The sequence below is a fragment of the Lissotriton helveticus genome, chromosome 5_1 (genome assembly GCF_964261635.1).
Source record: "Lissotriton helveticus chromosome 5_1, aLisHel1.1, whole genome shotgun sequence".
NCBI classification, from domain to species: domain Eukaryota; kingdom Metazoa; phylum Chordata; class Amphibia; order Caudata; family Salamandridae; genus Lissotriton; species Lissotriton helveticus.
Genome location: NC_136065.1, coordinates 1,649,123,390 through 1,649,143,560, shown reverse-complemented (window position 1 = coordinate 1,649,143,560; position 20,171 = coordinate 1,649,123,390). Strand labels below are relative to the sequence as shown.

Here is a 20,171-nt window from a genome sequence, read left to right as displayed (position 1 = left end):
AGGTGCAAATATCACAATCCTATTCGATGCTCCTTATAAACATTCCATGATGTGCCGTCATGCATAGCATGCAAACACTGTTAAAATCTAGATTGCACCATCAACATTATCGGCGCCACCTTGTCCCTTTTCCAACTTATGTGTGCGCGTAAGCAGCAGCCATTTTGTGTGCCATGGCCTCTCTGCCCACTGCTGATAGCCAGCGCGTCTCTCCCCCTCACTCCCCGGCCTCGCAAGCATCCCCCGCGCCCTGACAGCCCCGGTCTCTCCTGCTTGGGCCATAAACCCACCTCCAGCGCAACCCTGCCTCCGAGCCACATCCCGTGCTGAACCCCCACACTCTTTCATCTCATTCATAAAGCGGGCCTTTTGATAAACTCTTCCTCCTTGCCCGATTGTCCGGCCTGATCCCAGGCCATCACCTAGCCCAACAGATGCAGTTTATTGCCCCCTACAGTAGGACCTCACCCCACATCATAGGAACGGGGATTAATCAATGCCTTCACACCCCTAGATCCGACCGATTGCCCGCATTCCTGTTCCCAGAGGAATGTCCAGCTGCGCGATAGCCATCACCTGCTGAGATCGGGGTGGGAACTCAACTATAGATGTGTGTGGGAACGGGCCTGAACCGGGGATTCCGAGGATGTCTTACTGTACTTCAAAGAAATGTAACGGATGCGATATGTGTAATAAAACCATAAACTTGTGTATAAGAGGCCAGGCCGCAGAGATGCAGATAGAGCACCTCGAGAAGATACCCTGTTGTCTGATTTGACGTGTTCTGCTCCATCGGAATAAACTCCTGTTTCCTGCCTTCCAGTCTCCAGCGCCTGCCTCTTTATTTGGTAACAGTGAGTTGGGTGAGAGGCGGTTAGCGCCGGGCAAATCTTGAAAAGGGGTAATCGACCTGATCTGCCTGACCCTTATTCTACAATTGGCGTCCCAAACGTGGGGCCCATCAGCGACATGTGGATCCAGTGGGAGAGGTCCTGACGACGGTGTGAACGACGGCAACGATCGGGAAGAGCTCCTGCCCGATAGACCCTTGTCTGGCAGCCGATCATCCGAACTTCACTGGTTCCGAGCAGACCTCTCTCGAGTGATCTACGGTCCTGACTGGGAACCATCAGGAGTGCCACAGCAATTACGGAGAATAGAGGACGATCGGGCGCTGGAAGCGGAAGACGAGAAACTGTCCATGCGGTCCGGGTAAGGTCGTGTAACATGACGAATTGCGAATTGATTGTTTGATTGTCATTGGAAAATACTAGTATTACGCATTTGATTGTTTTGGTCCTGAGAGATTCTCTGTCTACAAACGGGGAACGATAGGAGTATTCTCCCTTTGCAGATAGTGAAGGGTGGGTAGCGCAGGCTTTTGCCCCCGTTGTAACCCGTCGCGCCTACTTCCCTCTCCCTTTGATTGATTGTTATCCAAGCATTTACTGTTTTGGAATTGGTTCTCTTTGGATCATTCTCTATTTGCAAACAAGCACAGAGTCGCAATACTCTGTTTAGTCTTTGCAGATAGTGAAGGATAGGTAACGCAGGCTTTTGCCCCCGTTGTAATCCGTCGTACCTATTTTTATCCCTCATTTGATTGATTGTTTGTCCGAACATTGATCGTTCGGAATTGGTTCTCTTTGGGTTATTCTCTATTTACAAAAAAGCACAGAGTCGCAATACTCTGTTTAGTCCTTGTGAATAGTGAAGGATAGGTAGTGCAGACTTTTGTCCCCTTTGTAACCCGTCATGCCTATTTTTGCCCCGTTTGTTGGTAGTTGGTTCAGCCCGGACCGCTTATTAGAGGTGAACCATCCGGCTCCACTGGAAGGCACCCCTAATAAGGACATGTTTACTAAATATGGACTAGTCGCCGTGGCTTATAGTAAGCTGTGGCATAAATATACAAGAAAGGATCAGGAAAGTCAGTGGCCACTGATAGGATCCTTTGATGACGATAAAATAAATGTGCTGGGAACAGCCCTTCGTAACAATAAGACAACACCCACTATGCTTGATAGCTTCGGCATGTGGCGCAAAGATACAGAACAGCGGAAAAAGAGAAACGAAGTCAGGTTAGAAAAGGAATTACGAAAAGCAGCTCACCTAGCCGCTAACAAGTTAAAGGAAGAAATAAAAGAAAGAGAGGAGGCCAAGCTGAAACAAGAATCCGAAACATCACGCCAGTGTCCCGTTAGGACACCCTCTACGCTTTACCCTGAGCTACCTTCGAAACAACAAACAAACGATGATTTGCTATTAGGTCCCCCGATCATCTACATGCCCCCTCCATATGCCCCCTCCCAACCCTTAGCACAACACCTGCAGTCCCCAGCGATAGGCGAGAGTAGTGCCAGAGCCTCGGTCCTCATGGCCTCTGCGCCGACCGAACCCCTTGCACTCAGCGCAGCGCGAGCAGCAACATCAGATGACCCCAAAACTGGGAAGGAAGACTCCGCTAGACTGAATTGATTAAGCAAGGATGAATGAGCAGGGATCGATAAGATTGTAAAGACACTGATAGAACGGAAGGAAAGTGAGGATTACGTAACTGATATGTATAATACATATGCCAATAGCCATAGACGACACTTTGTCGTACGCCTTTGTTACCATATCCTTAATGCCTATGAAGACCGATATCAGGACAAAGGTCCTGAAAACCTAACGACTCTATATAGGAAAGTTGACATTGGAGATGGAAGCGAGTGTGATGTGACGAACCTCTCCACGTGTACACTTGAAGTTTTCCGCCACCTCACTGAACAGAAACTAGGAACTAACACTACAACTCTTGCAGCGACTGAACCCCGAGTAGAAAAAGTTGACGCGATGATGCCCATAAAGGAGGCCGCTCCCTCTTGGGTTCCCCCACGAGGTCAGGGAACACATGACGATATTAACCACCAAGACGCGAGAGGGAGGGTAGTCTACAACTGGGTTTACCAACCATGGGATCGGCAAGACATCCTGACTTTCCGAAAGTCCTTGCCTGATCTACGAAAGAACCCCACAGCCTTCTATACAGAACTAGCCACCGCTTTGGGTTCAACGATTATGACCCTAGCGGATATCGATTTGTTTTTCGGGCTATGTCTGCCAGCTGATGTGTGGAAGCAAATCCGGAAAGTTGACCACCTTGAGCTGTTCGGACATACCTGGATACAACTCGGTAATGTTGACAAGCAACGGGAGCCGGGACAGAAACCTTTGAAAGCCATTCTAGACCTGCCAGATAAGATTGTGCAGAAATTAAAAACCCTAGTCCCAGAAAGGAAGGTGGACTGGTCGATAGTAACGGCCTGCCGCCAGAAACCCCAGGAAGACGTATCTGAATACTTCTCCCGGTTTGAAACGGTGTTCTCCGATTACAGCGGCCAGGACATGACCACTGCGACCGGACATCACTTGTTTGTCCAGAACTATGTGAAAGGCCTGACACCAGAAGTCTCACAGAAACTACAGACTAGCGAGAGTAGTTGGGCGGCCTCCAAGCCCGCAGCTATCCTTCAGATGGCTCAATACTATGAGCGACAAAAGAACGAGAACGACCAAGCGACTGAGAAAAAGAAAAAGAACTTGAAAGAGAGGGTGATGATTGCTCAGTTGCAAGGGGTGACTATAGGAAGGGAACAGTATAGAGGAAACTACCAGTCGAATGCTCCTAGGAATCCACCCCCTAGAGACCGCACACCCGCACCCGGCGCTCCACGAACAGATCTCGATGAGGACCAGTGTGCGTTTTGCAAAGGGTTTGGCCATTGGAAATCTCAATGTCCAGTTCTGCAAGAAGCACTCAGAAAGAAAGACACGAGAGACGTAGCGGGCGGACCGAGAAATAGAGGACAGGGACGAGGGCACACATACGACACCAACAATGACCGACCTGGTAGACCGAACACATTTGACCGTCCCCGACAGAATCAGTGCCAACAGTCTGACTGCGACAATGCCCACGACTTTGCATAGGACTGCCAAGGGCAAGGGAGGGATCCAGTCGAGCTCTATGTTGACCAGCAAGGCCCTTATGTCACCGCTAAGGTCCTAGGTACGAAGTCTCCATTTCTGGTAGATACTGGTGCAACACGTAGTGCGTTGTCTAAACAATTGATTCCCAGGGCACCCTTGTCTGGCTCACATGTGACATCAATAGGTTTTGATGGAACGCCTTCCACTAATCCCTTGTCCACACCGATCTCTTTTAACTTGGACAATAACACCACTGACACAACGTTTTTGCTCTCCTCCAACACCCCCGACGCCATTATGGGACTTGACTTATTGAAACATTTTCGAGCTACTATTAGGTGTTCACAAGACGGAGTTCGAGTCATTCTGTACGACAACCCGACACTGCTCAGATCCAGTCCCGCACGACGCATGTTTTCCATCACTGACGTTGACTTGTCCCTACTCGACACCTTACCTCTGTACCTATGGGCAAAAACTGACTCGGACGTAGGACGCATGATGATAGACCCTGTGCATATAACTGTTCGACCAGACGCAATGCTCCCAAAACTTCCACAGTATCGGATATCGCCCGAGGGCGAGAAGGCATTGGTGAAAATCATCCAGTCCTTGGTAGATGCAGGAGTGGTAGAGGAAGTAGTTAGCAATGTTTGCAATAGCCCTATCCTACCCATTGTAAAGAAACAGGGCGAGGGAGATGAAAAAGCGTACCGCTTCATCATCGACCTACGAGAAGTCAACAAAGTGGTTGTACCCCAGTACCCTGTAGTCTCAGACATCACCACCATTTTGACTCTGATTCCTTCCACTGCCACCACCTTCACGGTAATCGATCTCAAAAATGCATTTTTCTCCATCCCCATTCACTCTGACAGCCGCTATCTTTTCAGCTTCACCTTAAAATCCCGCTCGTATAGATTTTGTAGAGCTCCCCAAGGCTACACTGAAAGTCCCAGCATCTATAGCCAGGCCCTCAAGAGACAGCTGGACACAGTCCAGTTACCGGATGGAGTGGTGTTGATACAGTACGTCGATGATATCCTTTTGGCGGCCGACACCACTCCACTTGCAGTCACAGCCACCATCCAACTCCTGCACTTCCTCGCGGAAAATTGCCACAAGGTCTCCAAGAAGAAGTTGCAATTCTGCCAACCCCAGGTCACTTACCTAGGCCATCTCCTATCCAAAGACGGAAGAAAGCTTACCCCCGACCGAATTCAGGCTATCCTAGAAACACCTGTCCCCAAAACCCAGAAGCAAGTCCTCTCCCTAGTAGGTCTCACCTCCTTCTGCCGACAGTGGTTACCAAATTTCAGCCTCATTGTGAAACCACTACTTTCCCTGCTGGCTAAAGATGTCCCCTTCCCGCTCCCATGGACCCCTGAATGCCAATCCTCCTTCAAAGAACTACGAGACGCCCTTTGTTCTGCACCAGTATTAGGAACCCCCGATTACACGAAACCCTTCTCTCTCTACACGCACGAAAGGGAGGGATGCGCTTTGTCTGTCCTGACTCAAACCATTGGCCCCAAACAGCGCCCATGTGCCTACTTCTCTGCCACTCTTGACCCTGTAGCGAGAGCTTTGCCAGCCTGCCTTCGAGCCGTAGCTGCTGCTGCCGTCTCTATCCGACAAAGTGAGGGGATCGTACTCTCGAATTCCCTCACGGTATTAGTGCCTCATGCTGTTGACACCCTCCTAAACCAGACCAAGACACAACACCTGACCAGCGCACGACTGACTGGATACGAACTGACACTGCTCGCACCTCACATCACGCTGAAAAGATGCACCACGCTAAACCCAGCCACCTTGTTGGCTCAGCCTGAAAACGATCCCGATGTGCCCCCAATACATGACTGTGTGACCCTCACGGACGAACAGACTAGGAGTAGAGTTGACCTCCGAGACACTGCCTTCCCAAACCCTGACGGAGAGCTATGGGTAGACGGCTCTTGCATTAAACTCCCCGACGGCACCACCTCAGCTGCCTATGCAGTTACCACAGCCCGAACTGTAGTTGAGACCGCTCGCATCACGCAACGATCCGCCCAGGCGGCAGAACTGATTGCCCTCACCCGAGCATGCATCTTAGCAGCAGGAACCACAGCAAACATTTACACCGACAGCCAGTATGCCTTTGGGGTGGTTCACCATTTTGGGCTCCTTTGGAGGGAGAGGGGATTCCTGACTTCGCATGGTACACCCATCTTGCACGGAGATCTGGTCTCCGCCCTGATCGAAGCCGTCCTCCTTCCTAAACGACTTGCAGTCATCAAATGGCAGGCACACAAGAAGGTGACAGACATCATTGGACACGGAAATGCACTAGACGACATCACTGCTCGAACCACAGCTGAGAATAGGACAACAACACGCATGTACGTGACTAGGTCACAAGCAGAGAAATGGACAGACGCTAGAGACACTATTAGGGACATTCAAACGGCTGGCTCACAACATGAATTGACTGAATGGGCACGGGTGGGACTGAAAGACGATGAAGGCTGCTGGCGGACAAGAGATACGAACAAATGGTTGTTACCCAACTCGTACTTGATCCCTATTCTGACTATGGCACACTCCCCTGCACACATAGGATCAGCCCCTATGACCGAACTTGTCTCCCGAGTCTGGCATAATGATAGAATTGCGGACTCAGCCAAACGATTAGTCCAGAAATGTCTAGTCTGTCTGCAACACAACCCTGGGAAAGGAACTGTCGTACCCCGGGGAGGGTTTGGGGTCCCCAACCATCCATTTGAGGTCCTACAGATGGACTATATCCAGTTAGAAAGATGCCAAGGACTGAAGTACGTGCTTGTTGTTGTGTGCGCATTTAGCAACTGGGTAGAAGCCTATCCGACTCGTGACAACACAGCCATTGCCACTGCAAAAGTACTACTGAAAGAATTCTTCCCTCGCTACGGCCTCTGTCGAATTTTATGGAGCGACAATGGCCCCCACTTCGTAGCCGAAGTTATCCAACTCATCTTGAAGGGGTTGGGTGTAAAACAAAAGTTCCACGCAGTCTTCCATCCCCAATCTGCCGGACTGGTTGAACGACATAATGCCACATTGAAACTCAAACTGGCCAAAATAGTGGCTACCACAGGACTGAAATGGCCAGACGCACTCCCACTGGCACTGCTCTCAATGCGCTCTACCCCCACCAAACACCACTTGACACCTTACGAGGTTGTATTTGGCCGGCCTATGAATATCTGGTCTGCACCAAAACCGACATCCATTCATGACGTCCAGGACGTCCTAATGTCTGATTACTTATGCCAGTTGACTAAAACCCTGTCTGTTATCCACCAACAGGTGCTGCATGCCATCCCTGATGCTTCAAGGGGTCCCGGACACACCATCCAACCTGGGGATTTCGTTTTGATCCGGAATTTCCAGCGTGCCAAGAGTCTGGAACCCCGGTGGACGGGCCCCTGCCAAGTCCTCATCACCACCCGAACAGCACTTCGAGTGGAGGGAAAACGCAACTGGGTACATGCGCACCACTGCAAGCGGATCTCCTCGACTCTGACGACAATCGAAGACGTGGCCGCCCAGGAAGAGCTCCTGAACAAAGACTGACTATCACTGAACTGCTATCCAGACACAGAGACACTCGAACTGGCAAAGATTCCCGATCCCACTGTGCCATCCAGAGAAGGGTATAACCTACGACGAAAGGAGGGAGCTTCGGCTAAGCAGACCACTGACTAAGTTACAATTCTCAGAGCGGTGGCCTAACACTACTAAGGCTGCCAGGAGAGAAGCCAAACGAAGTTTGTGGTTCTGCCCACTACCGAGCACCTTGAAGATGATGGAAGCGCCCGATACGAAGATGATGGAAGCAACCGGACATCCGAAGACCCGCTACAGGAACCCGAAAACTGACAGGTTGCACAGCTCAAAGACTATTGCTCTTCTTATCACTCTTCTCTTTTGCCTCCTCCTCATGACAACCTTCTGGATAGTGGAAGAGAGCGCCCCGGCTCATAAGACATTTCTGACAACTGCACAGCCTACCACCATGAAAGAACACTACCTGGTCTCTCTTTCACCTCAAATCCAAGAAAGGCGTAAGGAGTTCTGGAACAACTCCTTTGTACAGTTGCTGCACCAACACAACCTTGCTGCAAAGGCCACGAATTGCTGGATCTGTGGGTTGATACCACATGCCACCGGACACTCCATCCCATTCATTCCTTCGCCATTCTCTGTTCACGGCTCCTGCCTCGCCTGGCTGATTCTCCTGCAGGAGAGCTACCGAGATAGAGCAATCTCCAGCGAAACCATGTCACACTTTTATCAAAGGGTCTGGCTGAACGAAACAAAAAGAGCGGCTGCACCCTTCTGCCCACAGACCTCCAACTATTCTATCCATATGGACATCCCCGTCAACGAGCGGATTGAAATGCAGGTATTTAACAATCCGACTAGACCCACTTTCTCCTACCTCCGTAAACGAACAGCTGCCACCCTGACTGTGGCCCTATCTGTCATCAACGTCACAGGCCTTATGTGCATCGAAGGGCTTGGGACACAGCTGGTAGGCCGCAGCACTTGCCACATCATCCGAACCTTGGACTCCATTGACCCACCCTCTTTCGTCTCCTCACCGAACATGTACTTTGTTTGTGGTACAAAGGCCTACACCTGGCTCCCCAAAGGCTGGGGGGGCACTTGTTATATTGCCTTCGTCCTTCCTCCGACCTATGTGGCTCCAGCGAATCATCACAGACACAAACGAGTCAAGGACATTGAACAAGCCGACTCTGCCGGAACACAGTTCATGGACGCACTGAAAGGACTTGTCCCGCTCTGGGGACCAATGGCCAACAGCCGTGCCATCCGACACCTGACCCAGGCAGTTGAAACAACAATGAACATTACAGCTGGCATCCTCACGAACAACACGGCCGAGCTTCAGGCAGTCCGCCTGGTGGCTCTTCAGAACCGCCTTGTTCTAGATGTGGTTCTAGCAGATCGTGGAGGAGCATGCCGCATCATTGAGTCCAGCTGCTGCACCTACGTACCGGATAATTCGCCCTCAGTGTACAAAGCCATCGAACATCTCCACAGACTTTCCTCTGAGGTTCATCAGGAACAGGAAGAATGGTCGCTTGGGAGTTGGTTCTGGAGTGCAATAAAAGACTGGGGGTGGAGGTTGTTTATGATTATCCTGATACCGATCATTATAATTTGTGGTTTTTGCCTAGGCGTCCAATGTTTGCCACCTTTGTGTTCGCTTATTACAAATTGCATCTGCCGCAAGACTCTGGACTTTGAAGCCGAACGCATGAAAGCCTTGTATGATGTAGAAATCCGCAATATCATGGGGATTGACGTGAATTAAACAAGCTGGCTAGATATGTTGAAAAGGGAGGACTGTTAAAATCTAGATTGCACCATCAACATTATCGGCGCACCTTGTCCCTTTTCCAACTTATGTGTGCGCGTAAGCAGCAGCCATTTTGTGTGCCATGGCCTCTCTGCCCACTGCTGATAGCCAGCGCGTCTCTCCCCCTCACTCCCCGGCCTCGCAAGCATCCCCCGCGCCCTGACAGCCCCCGGTCTCTCCTGCTTAAGCCATAAACCCACCTCCAGGGCAACCCTGCCTCCAAGCCACATCCCGTGCTGAACCCCCACACTCTTTCATCTCATTCATAAAGCGGGCCTTTTGATAAACTCTTCCTCCTTGCCCGATTGTCCGGCCTGATCCCAGGCCATCACCTAGCCCAACAGATGCAGTTTATTGCCCCCTACAGTAGGACCTCACCCCACATCATAGGAACGGGGATTAATCAATGCCTTCACACCCCTAGATCCGACCGATTGCCCGCATTCCTGTTCCCAGAGGAATGTCCAGCTGCGCGATAGCCATCACCTGCTGAGATCGGGGTGGGAACTCAACTATAGATGTGTATGGGAACGGGCCTGAACTGGGGATTCCGAGGATGTCTTACTGTACTTCAAAGAAATGTAACGGATGCGATATGTGTAATAAAACCATAAACTTGTGTATAAGAGGCAAGGCCGCAAAGATGCAGATAGAGCACCTCGAGAAGATACCCTGTTGTCTGATTTGACGTGTTCTGCTCCGTCGGAATAAACTCCTGTTTCCTGCCTTCCAGTCTCCAGCGCCTGCCTCTTTATTTGGTAACAGTGAGTTGGGTGAGAGGCTGTTAGCGCCGGGCAAATCTTGAAAAGGGGTAATCGACCTGATCTGCCTGACCCTTATTCTACAACACCACATCAGTGCATTTAAAAATACATTTGTAGAATAATAAATATGATGAAAACATTGTTGTCACGGGATAACCATATACTGAGGAGCTGCAAACAGTGCTGTATCAGCTACTTACAATACAATTTAACTGAAAGACATATCAAAAGAAGAGCGTCATCATATTAATGTTTCTAGTCAACATAAGAGTTGCACCATAGCAGCTTATGGTGCTTTCTGCTCAGATTGTGCCTCCAATCCCACATTGATTTTTTGATTCTTTGCAGTTTAAAAAAAACAATTCATGCTCAAAGTTAACTTTTTAAAACCATTCAACCTATTACATTTATTTCTCTAACTTGTGAATGTGGTCCATGTTCTCTTTTCCTCATCCCCATCACGATACTCCTTTTCCCTAAATCAGGTTCACTTCTTTATCCAGCCGACCCTTCCAAGGTCACCAAATCTATGAAGCGATTCTGCTTTTTCTCACATTCTCTCTATGTACAAGATACCTTGTATCATTTGAATGGACAGCAGGAGAGTCGGATATTTATGGTTAGTGGGGGTGGGGTTTTGAAGATTAACCTCATTTGACTAAGAGCCGGGGCATCTGGGAGGAAAAGTATTTTAAGGGGGATGAAGTTCACATCTCCTTGGTGAAATTTCTAGATCCTTATTTCATCCTTTCTGTGGATGCAGACTCAGTCGGAACAGAGGTCATAGTCCTCGCTCTGACTTTCAAAGGAACTTCAAATATGCATGGCTTATTTGGCTTTGCCCGGCAGGGCTTGCCCGGCGGGGTGAGAATGGCGTTTGTCAGGCGATAGGAAGGGGTGAGGCAATAGTGTATGGTTCAATGGTTTTCATGAAGTCTTCTTGATACGATGAAAGCAGGAAAGGGAAGCTTGTCAATAAGCAAACTTAAGACAATGTGTGACTCCTAGAAAGAATGACTTGGAAACAACATACAGAAACATACATATAAAAAGGCCCTGATGAGGATTGAACTCATGACCCCTGGTTTACAAGACCAGTGCTGTGCCACTGAGCTACAAGGCCAGCCTCCCTGCAGTATGTAAATCGCTTCATGTATTCTTACTGCGGTATGAAGATATCTATGATTTTGAGACTCTGTATGGAAATGCAGTTGCATTTGAATGTCTACGTGCGTGCACAAATTGAAGAGCATGCTTAGGACACTTTTCTTGGAAGTAGGAAATACTCCATTTTGATTTGAGAACATAAGAGTATTCACATTTATGACCATACTGATAGCTCTAGTCAGTATGTCCGCAATCAGTGACAGATAGAGAACTCACTTATTAGAAGTGATCTGTCTCTGTGGGGCAGACATATGTCAACAGTCATACACTTGAGATGGCTGAAACTTTAGGAGTAAGAGCTGCTTTCTTATCAGTCTATCTATCCAAACTGGTTAGAAGGCCAGGAGTGAGGGAAAGGCAATCCTCTGGACACTTCATGAAAGATCTAATTTCAATTAAGCACAAAACACTTCCCTTAATTTGACATAATTGCCAAAATGGAATAGTCAGTTGGGCCCTTCTAGTGGATTATGGCTGTGTCTTGAAAGAGAGTGTAATTGTACTACGAGACATGCCCACCTTCTAAAGAGTGTCTGATGGCATTGCGACGAAGGTGGGATTTGAACCCACGTGTGCAGAGCACAATGGATTAGCAGTCCATCGCCTTAACCACTCGGCCACCTCGTCAGCCTTAGGTGACTATGTTTCATTTTTTAGGAAATTCTTACTATGTGCTAATTACAAATAATCATAAGTTTCTCCTAGACTGTGTCAGAACTGGCAAATGTATGTGGTGTTCAATAGACAGAGCACATGATATAGCAGAATTATCAAATCTGTTCCATTAGGACTGTAGTTTTTAATAGTCATGATAACATGCTAGCATTTGAGTCGATCTTGCACAGTGAATAAGGGAGCAGTGCCCGTATCTACTTGGTCAGCTCTGGATGGCTCAACTGGGGAGATATGAGAGCAGTGAGCTCCAGTGGCGCAATCGGTTAGCGCGCGGTACTTATACAGCAGTACTTGCATTGAGGCATTCCGAGGTTGTGAGTTCGAGCCTCACCTGGAGCACCTTACTGGTTTTTCATATACCATTTCACTAAAAGTAAAGATTAAACTCAGGCTAAAGACGGCCTTTGCTAGAGAGTCTTTACTTCTTTTCAGGATCTGCGTGTCAGACTCTTCCAGGTGCAAATATCACAATCCTATTCGATGCTCCTTATAAACATTCCATGATGTGCCGTCTTGCATAGCATGCAAACATCACATCAGTGCATTTAAAAATTTAAAAATACATACAGATTGTTTCCTAACCGAATCTAACATCCTCATCTAGATTTTTGTATACTACATTTCTGGCCATATGGCAAGGTCGCTAACCGGTGTCAGGTCCTACTAGCTGCGCCTCACCTAGTAATGTGCGCATGCGCAGCCGGGCCCGGTAATTACCCGGTCCACGCCGTGAACTCCATTTACCCACTAAAGGAGGGCCCTTACTCTGCGCCATCCGGTGACGTCATAAGTATGCGCGCGCGTGGTGGCTACCAGCCTAAGGAAAGCGTGACTACTCCAACCCGCGCTCCTTTGAAGCACCAGTTACCTTGCCCCTGAAGTTCTAGGAGGGGCCAATGGCCTCCTCCCCCTGGGCGGGAACCTCCATAGGATGATGCCCGCCCCCTCAGACCTTAAAATAGGTGCTCACCCGTCATGACCTTACCGCATGCCCCATACCTAATAAATACGACGACCTATGGGAAAAAATTCTAAAAGGACAACTACACTGGCTAAATCACAACACGCATCCACGTAAAGCTACAAAGGGAGAAAAGGCCTAAACACAATTGCAACATCAAAACACATTTCAGCCCAGTTCACTAAAAAGTGGAAAAATTCCTAAAGAAAGCATCATCTGCAAAATATACAAACCAGATAAAGTTCACTTACGCATGGAAAATTATGGTCACAATATCCTAGCAAATTACACCTAAACCAGACTAGTAAAGCATCAACCATTTAGTTCCAGGGATGGTGGGTGGGGAAACAAGAAGCCCCGAGCACGGGGCACGACACGATGTGGGGGAGCGTCCAGGGAACAAGAGGGTCTCCCGGGCACTCCCCGCTTCTTTATCCATGAGGGGCCTGATGGGGGTGGCTACGCCCCCCACCAGCCCCTCCTGCGGCACGCCCCCCTGACCCGGATGTCCTACAATGCCATCCAGGTCAGGGAGGGCGCCAACAAATCGGTGGTGGGGCGCGCCCAGGAGGGCACGCCCCACCACCGAGAAGCACAGAGGAGGAGGCGGTTGCCGCGCCGCCATGCGGGCGGGGGGGCCAAGAGCCCCCCCTTTGCACATGGTCAGCGACTGGCTGCCGCCCCCTCCCATATGACCACACCAACCCCCGGACACATGCACATGAAACATGGTTATCTTTGGAAGGCGGGAGGTCGCAAGACCCCCCGGCCGTATTTATTAAGATATAAAATTAATAAATTTTAATTGCATGGTAAACAATTTATACAAAAATCAGCAGGACATTAGATACAATATTGTCAACAAGTTTGAGAGACTAACCTTAACAGAAACTCTAATACAGATTGTTTCCTAACCGAATCTAACATCCTCATCTAGATTTTTGTATACTACATTTCTGGCCATATGGCAAGGTCGCTAAACCGGTGTCAGGTCCTACTAGCTGCGCCTCACCTAGAGATGTGCGCATGCTCAGCCGGGCCCGGTAATTACCCGGTCCACGCCGTGAACTCCATTTACCCACTAAAGGAGGGCCCTTACTCTGCGCCATCTGGTGACGTCATAAGTATGCGCGCGCGTGGTGGCTACCAGCCTAAGGAAAGCGTGACTACTCCAACCCGCGCTCCTTTGAAGCACCAGTTACCTTGCCCCTGAAGTTCTAGGAGGGGCCAATGGCCTCCTCCCCCTGGGCGGGAACCTCCATAGGATGATGCCCGCCCCCTCAGACCTTAAAATAGCTGCTCACCTGTCATGACCTTACCGCCACAGGCCAGCATTGTTGACCGACGATCTGGCCTCCCCCTCACCTCCTCTAGAAAGGTCATATTCACCCTGCAAACCCCTCCAACCATGCCAGTATATTAGTAGCCCAGAGCATATTCCCTGCCTCCCTCCAGAGCACCCCATCCTTGAAGGTAGAATTCACTCCCCCAAATATAACCCAGAGGGACCGTCTGCAACCGGGGAGCTCAAAATAATTTGTCCAATTGTGTGTGATCCTCTATACTGAGTGATCCAACGCCCTGACCGAGCCCCCTCCCTCACCACTGCCGCCGAGGTTTAAGTCGAGACCCAACTATAGTGCGACCTGGGAATGTCCTGGCCACCCCCCCCCCAGCAGCGGAGATGATCACCACTATCACTATTCGCCTCCCCAAGTTGGCCAAGTCGTGTCCCCCAGGTGAAATATCACCACTGACGGGGGTGTGGCATATAGAGAGAGTGGTTCCTATACTAACCCCTACTTGGCTTACGCATAGCCCCCCCCCCTCTCCCCTCCCACAGAAGGAAATGGAATACCCGCCCTGCTCCGTCCTTCTCCTGCCGGCACTTCGCATCCGAGCGGCCCACAATCCCAGTTAAAAGTGCCCAGTTACGTGCCGCCTACCCGCCTATGATATATGCTCCTTACTCCACGCAGAGTTATTCTTGCAAATAAGGGGGGGGGGCGCCTGCAAGCACAGGCGCAACCATCTCAATGTCCGTCTTCCCACGAGGGCGTTGTTGAGACGCTTTGTCCATACTACTCCTGCCCTTGGGCCAACCATGGCAGTATACCCTTCGCACCCCACCTGGATGACAAATCCCACTTCCACCTTAGGGAATGGGTAGCACTTACACCTGCCAGCACCGCTTGAGCCCTTGGGTGTCCTCTTTCTCTTGATCAATCGCCACCACACTTGACGTCGCTGCTTGCGGTCGCCATGCTGACGTATGCTTCCCTTTTGCCGTCCTCCCGTCGCTGATGTTGCGGTGTGGAGCACCTCTCAGATATCCGCCATGGGCCCAGCCGCGAAAACAAAGATAGACAAACACAAACAATTAGTGTTTCTGGCTTTGTGGCGAAAACTGCATTACACAAGCCTGTCTTACATTGCCCGCACAAGCCATGTCTTAGCCATGTTTAACGCCCAATGTATTCCCAGGGACACTTCCCGCTGCAATAGCAACAACTTTATTCAGCCATGGCCTGACCTGTGTTCCCTGCCATTACTGACCTCGGCGAGGTACAGCTCTGTCCTAGCCCCAGGGAGCATCCATTCCCTTGCTTAAACAGTTGCTCTGGTTCCTTATTAGGCAGAGGGTCAGGTCCAAGGGCCTGTGCATTGCGCATAGAGCCTAATTTGGAATGGCACTCGGATCCTATGTGCCTAGTCGGCCCCCCTCCCCCTTAGCTTGATACCAAGGGTAGCTCGTTCACATCAGTGGCAACAAATAAAATGATTACAGCTCTGCCTCCAGTAAGAAAAGTGTACGGTGGGTGCATCGTGAGGGAACCCCCCGATCACTGCGCCCGTAATTGCCCAAGATACTGATAAAAGTGCACAGTGATTACCCTGAAGGTAGGAAGCGTACCCTGTCGGCGAGATGTGCTATTAAAGTTGTGTCAAGCAACCACACTCGTCCATGCCACCGTGTTTTCTGAAGATGTATTTAAACAAATGAACAGAACTCTGGGTAAGTTTCATGTTCTACACCGCTGCACTGTGCCCCATGATACCCCTGTGTTTGCAGAACCCAGTGCCTGCACTTGTGCAGCACTTTTATTAAACGCATGCTACTTTCAAATATGAAAATTGAGGGGCAACTTATAGAGTAAGCGATAAGTGCGGTAAAGTCATAACTATGGGAACTCCTGCCAGAGCCGCATAATCTATCAATTTCAGTGGCCCAGATTATCAGACCAAAAGGCTAGGAACTTCAAAGTGTGTGGCCACCCCATTAGACCAGTGCTTGTTTAGTCAACACTCTTTGTATGATTGGGGCTCTGGTTATTTGAGCCCTACTGGTGCTAAGAAATGAAGTATTGCTAGCTGCACCAGGACTTGCTGAAGGTGCCCCACGTGTCCTGTGCCATTTAGGGGAGAACAGGACCAACTACCACCGGAAGGAGGTTGAAATGTAACCTGCACTCACACACCCACAAGATCTAGCTTCAACATGCTACTGCTGTGCAATCAACCTTTTGCATAAGTGCACGGGCCACTCCCGTAGAGGCAGAACTTGTTGGCGTTGCCAAAGCTTGTCCCTCTCACATTTGTTTGCCTTTGATACCTGCAAACAAGTGCCATCATTGCCTACGTATCTTTTGTTCTTGTGCCTTTGTGTCTAGCATCTATTACCGTATTATACCTCTACTGTATCTTGTTTTCTCGTGTAGCCCGCATACTTGTCACGGTTCCCACCTGAGCACCTTATGATAACTCATGTATCTTGCATCCTCACAATATTCATTGTATACCTTAGGCAACGTAACTTCTGCTTTTGTAATCTGTTCTCGTGTAATGTTCCCCTCATAAACCAGTTTTGTTCCTATTGCGAAGCGCTCCGACGCCTGCGGGTAAAAGCCTGCGCTGTATACAAACGTACGACTAACTAAATTAAATAATACTCTGTGTGCACTGCAACTCAGCGTTTGTTTGGTGTGCTCGTCCTGCCCCTGATATGTGCACTGGGTGTTTTAGATTCAGTGCACCTCCCTCCTGTAAGTTGTATGTTTGTATTTGCCATGTAATCCTGCCTTTGGGTAGCTGCTATTCATACCGTTACTGCGTACAGCCTGCATCCGTGTGAACCATACACGATGATGTCCGTGTATCTAGTGAATATTCTTCTACGTCACTGCCTGTTGTAGAGTGACCCACGACATACAAACACACATGGCCACTACACTCCCTGTATAATAACCTCGAACAGGCCCGACAACAATTATTCCCTTCCTACGCATAACCTGAAGTGTCTTCAAAAACGGGGAAAATGATCTATTACGGAACCCATGTTCTGAAAGGCAGAACAATTCCACCATTTCTAATTCTACGACGTCGCCACTAGATGGCAGCACAGGCAAACTAGGTTAATCTGAGTGTCAAGAAGAGTCCCATCCCAGACTGTCCTTTTAAAAGTCTGACGTGACCCCGAGGCTCGAACCCTGTTCCGTAGCACTAAGGTGAAGAATCTGCACAAGTACCCCCCTGCCCACGTAACGCTTGTTCTTGTGTTCAGGCATCCTACAAATACTGCAGCATTATACTTCTATGTTACTTTGTGTGCTTCTAACCTGCCCACGTCACTTCCTCCCCCTAAAATGCACCGTTTGCTACCTCCCGCATTCTGTTGGCTCACGATTGTCACTTTGCCTCGTTTGATGTAAATATTTTCCTTGGGAACCCGGAGGAAAAAGGGGGGGGGGGGGGCTGTCCCAATACCCATATCACTCCAATGCCCTAAAAATATATACATTAGCAGCTAAGATTAAGAGATTGTGTGTATAAACTAACGGAAATACAAAGACAGCTCGAATTGTTTGCATGACATTTCCCCAATATGTTAAATTGCTTCTCACAAAGCCAGCGATAAATAATCTGCTCAGCTTGCATGTTACAACTGTTTGCACATCCTGTTGTGTATCTCATTAACAGTTAACCTGTATCCAACAAACATGCAGCTGTGTAACTACCATCCAGCCTATCCATTGCTCTTGCCTTGCGGTTCTGGTAGTAAGAGAAGTGTCTGCGCCACTACCAAGATCCCCTGCTTTCATAGGCTGTGTGCAGATGGGCTGATAATCTATAATGGATCTGTCTGTAAGAACAGCCGCCTCCCCATGGTCCCAGGAGTAAGCGAAGAACTGATTAGCGCTCAACCACCATAATAACCTTGACAATAATGAGTGAGTAGTTAACTGTTGTGGCTTCAAAAGGCCCGCCATGCATTTTTAACGCTTCCACTGTAAAGGTTTGGGGATACGTTCTGGTATTATACGAAAATGCAAATACAGCGCTCCATGCGCAGGTTTAAAGTGTTAACTGAGCACAGGTTAAAACAATGTCTCACACCAATGATCACTTTTTCATTTGCGGCAGCGGATGTCTAGCTTTATTTATGGTGACTGCTGAATGCTGCCGGCAGAGACAAGTACCGAATAATACTCCTATAATAAAACAAAACTAAGGAGAAACGAAGGCCAACGGAACTAGTTCTTAACCGTCAACCTGAACCTAGTGCACGCGGAGGGCGGCAAGTGCAGCTCGAGATGCTCCGGCCTGGCTTTGTTTGCATGCTTGCACTGTAAGCCACATGGTACCTTCGTATTCTTGTGGCGTATGCAAATGCAAGAACTTTCTCAAAATTTTTGACGGTGCCGATCATTTTAAGCAGCTCTTTAAGATTCTTTGCCCGAGAAAGCTGACCTTACAGTCACTGCTGGGGATTAAACCCTTGTCTTTTATTATTATTATTACTTTATTTCGGCCTGTTTGGCCATAAAAGTCACATACATACATATAAAATCAACATTAGTTCATCTTTACATTTCATTTTACATGGAAGATCACACATTATATTTCATTAAAAATTTTATCACAATGCGAGGGTTAAGAAAACATGTACAATTTCCAACTTAAAGACAATGTCCCTGTTTTTTTCTAATTATGTAAACAGAATATAGAAATTTACTCATACTAAATACAACAAACTGATTTGAATTACTTTTCATGATCCTAAAAGCTATTAAACAGGACCTAGTCCCTAGAAGGTTACACATTGGTTTCAACCATTTCTTTCTCGGCTTCATATATGCACTACAAACAAAAAGCATATGTTGCTCATTCTCGGGACAGTTAATGGAGCACATGGGGCAGCACTTGGTTTTAGCAGCCAAGGCTCCTAATCTTTTTTGTGCCCATCTTTCAGTGTTGTAATTCAGCATGAGTATCCCATATCTAAACTTTAGGAAGAGAGTTTTCGCAATGGGTGGCTCTATCTCGTCCAGGAATGGCTCGAAACAAAGCTCGTCCTTAAATAATAAAAAAGCCTGGACTGCTGAACCAACACTAACTCCAACTACTAACTCCCTGCTAATGTGGGTCCAGAAAGCTCGCTTGACTACTAGTTTAGAAAAAGTGGGCATTTTATCTGGAGTCTCCCACATTGAGTATAGGCCCAAAAGTGCAAGCCATTTTTTAATATGCACTAGCCAAGTGATGGAATTAAAAGTATCAAGCAGCATCAATTCTTGCAGGCCGTTTCTGTAATCTATCAACTCGGGGGTAGTCCAAAGCCTGACCCAGAATAATAAAGGCCTCAAGATTGCTAAATGATCTGTTCTCCTAAAATTTAAGTCCAGTTGGAGTGGTAAAAGGGGTGTACTAGTGGGGACCCTCACAGAAGCCCGCATGAATTTGTTATCCATAATTTGAAAACTATTCCTTGCCCATGGGCCCCATATCTCTGCTCCATATAGTACAGCAGACTGTATTTTGAATTTAAAAAGTTCTAAAACCGGGGTTACACTTTTGCTTGTGCTAGAATTCATTTTGCATAAGATTGGTTTGACATTTTGGGCGTATGTTATTTTACTTTTCTCGATTTGGGGTTTCCAGCTTTGTTTAGAATCTAGTACAACACCCAAATAGGAAAAGTTATCCACAGTATCTAATTTTTGGTTGTTCAGAGTCAAAAGCCCTCTGTCTGGCATACTGGGATTCAATGACATACATTTTGTTTTATTTGCATTGATTTCCAAGCCCTTTGTCTGGCAATAGCTGCTAAAGGAATTAAGGAGTGCCTGAAGGCCCTTTTTTGTTTGGGATATAAGTATGGTGTCGTCTGCAAAAAGCAGCGCAGGCACCCTTACACCATTAAGCTGCGGTGAATCATTAA

At 48.3% G+C, this 20,171-nt stretch overlaps 3 non-coding genes across 3 annotated transcripts; 1 reads left to right on the top strand and 2 right to left on the bottom strand.

Annotated features, from left to right (window-relative positions):
- Positions 1-11,200: 11,200 nt before the first annotated feature.
- TRNAT-UGU (transfer RNA threonine (anticodon UGU)) lies at positions 11,201-11,272 on the bottom strand. Its single transcript has one exon. It is a non-coding gene; the product is annotated as a tRNA-Thr (tRNA).
- A 589-nt stretch (positions 11,273-11,861) lies between these two features.
- On the bottom strand, positions 11,862-11,943 carry TRNAS-GCU (transfer RNA serine (anticodon GCU)). Its single transcript has one exon. It is a non-coding gene; the product is annotated as a tRNA-Ser (tRNA).
- Positions 11,944-12,235: 292 nt separating this feature from the next.
- Positions 12,236-12,330, top strand: TRNAI-UAU (transfer RNA isoleucine (anticodon UAU)). Its single transcript has 2 exons — positions 12,236-12,273; positions 12,295-12,330. It is a non-coding gene; the product is annotated as a tRNA-Ile (tRNA).
- Positions 12,331-20,171: the final 7,841 nt, after the last annotated feature.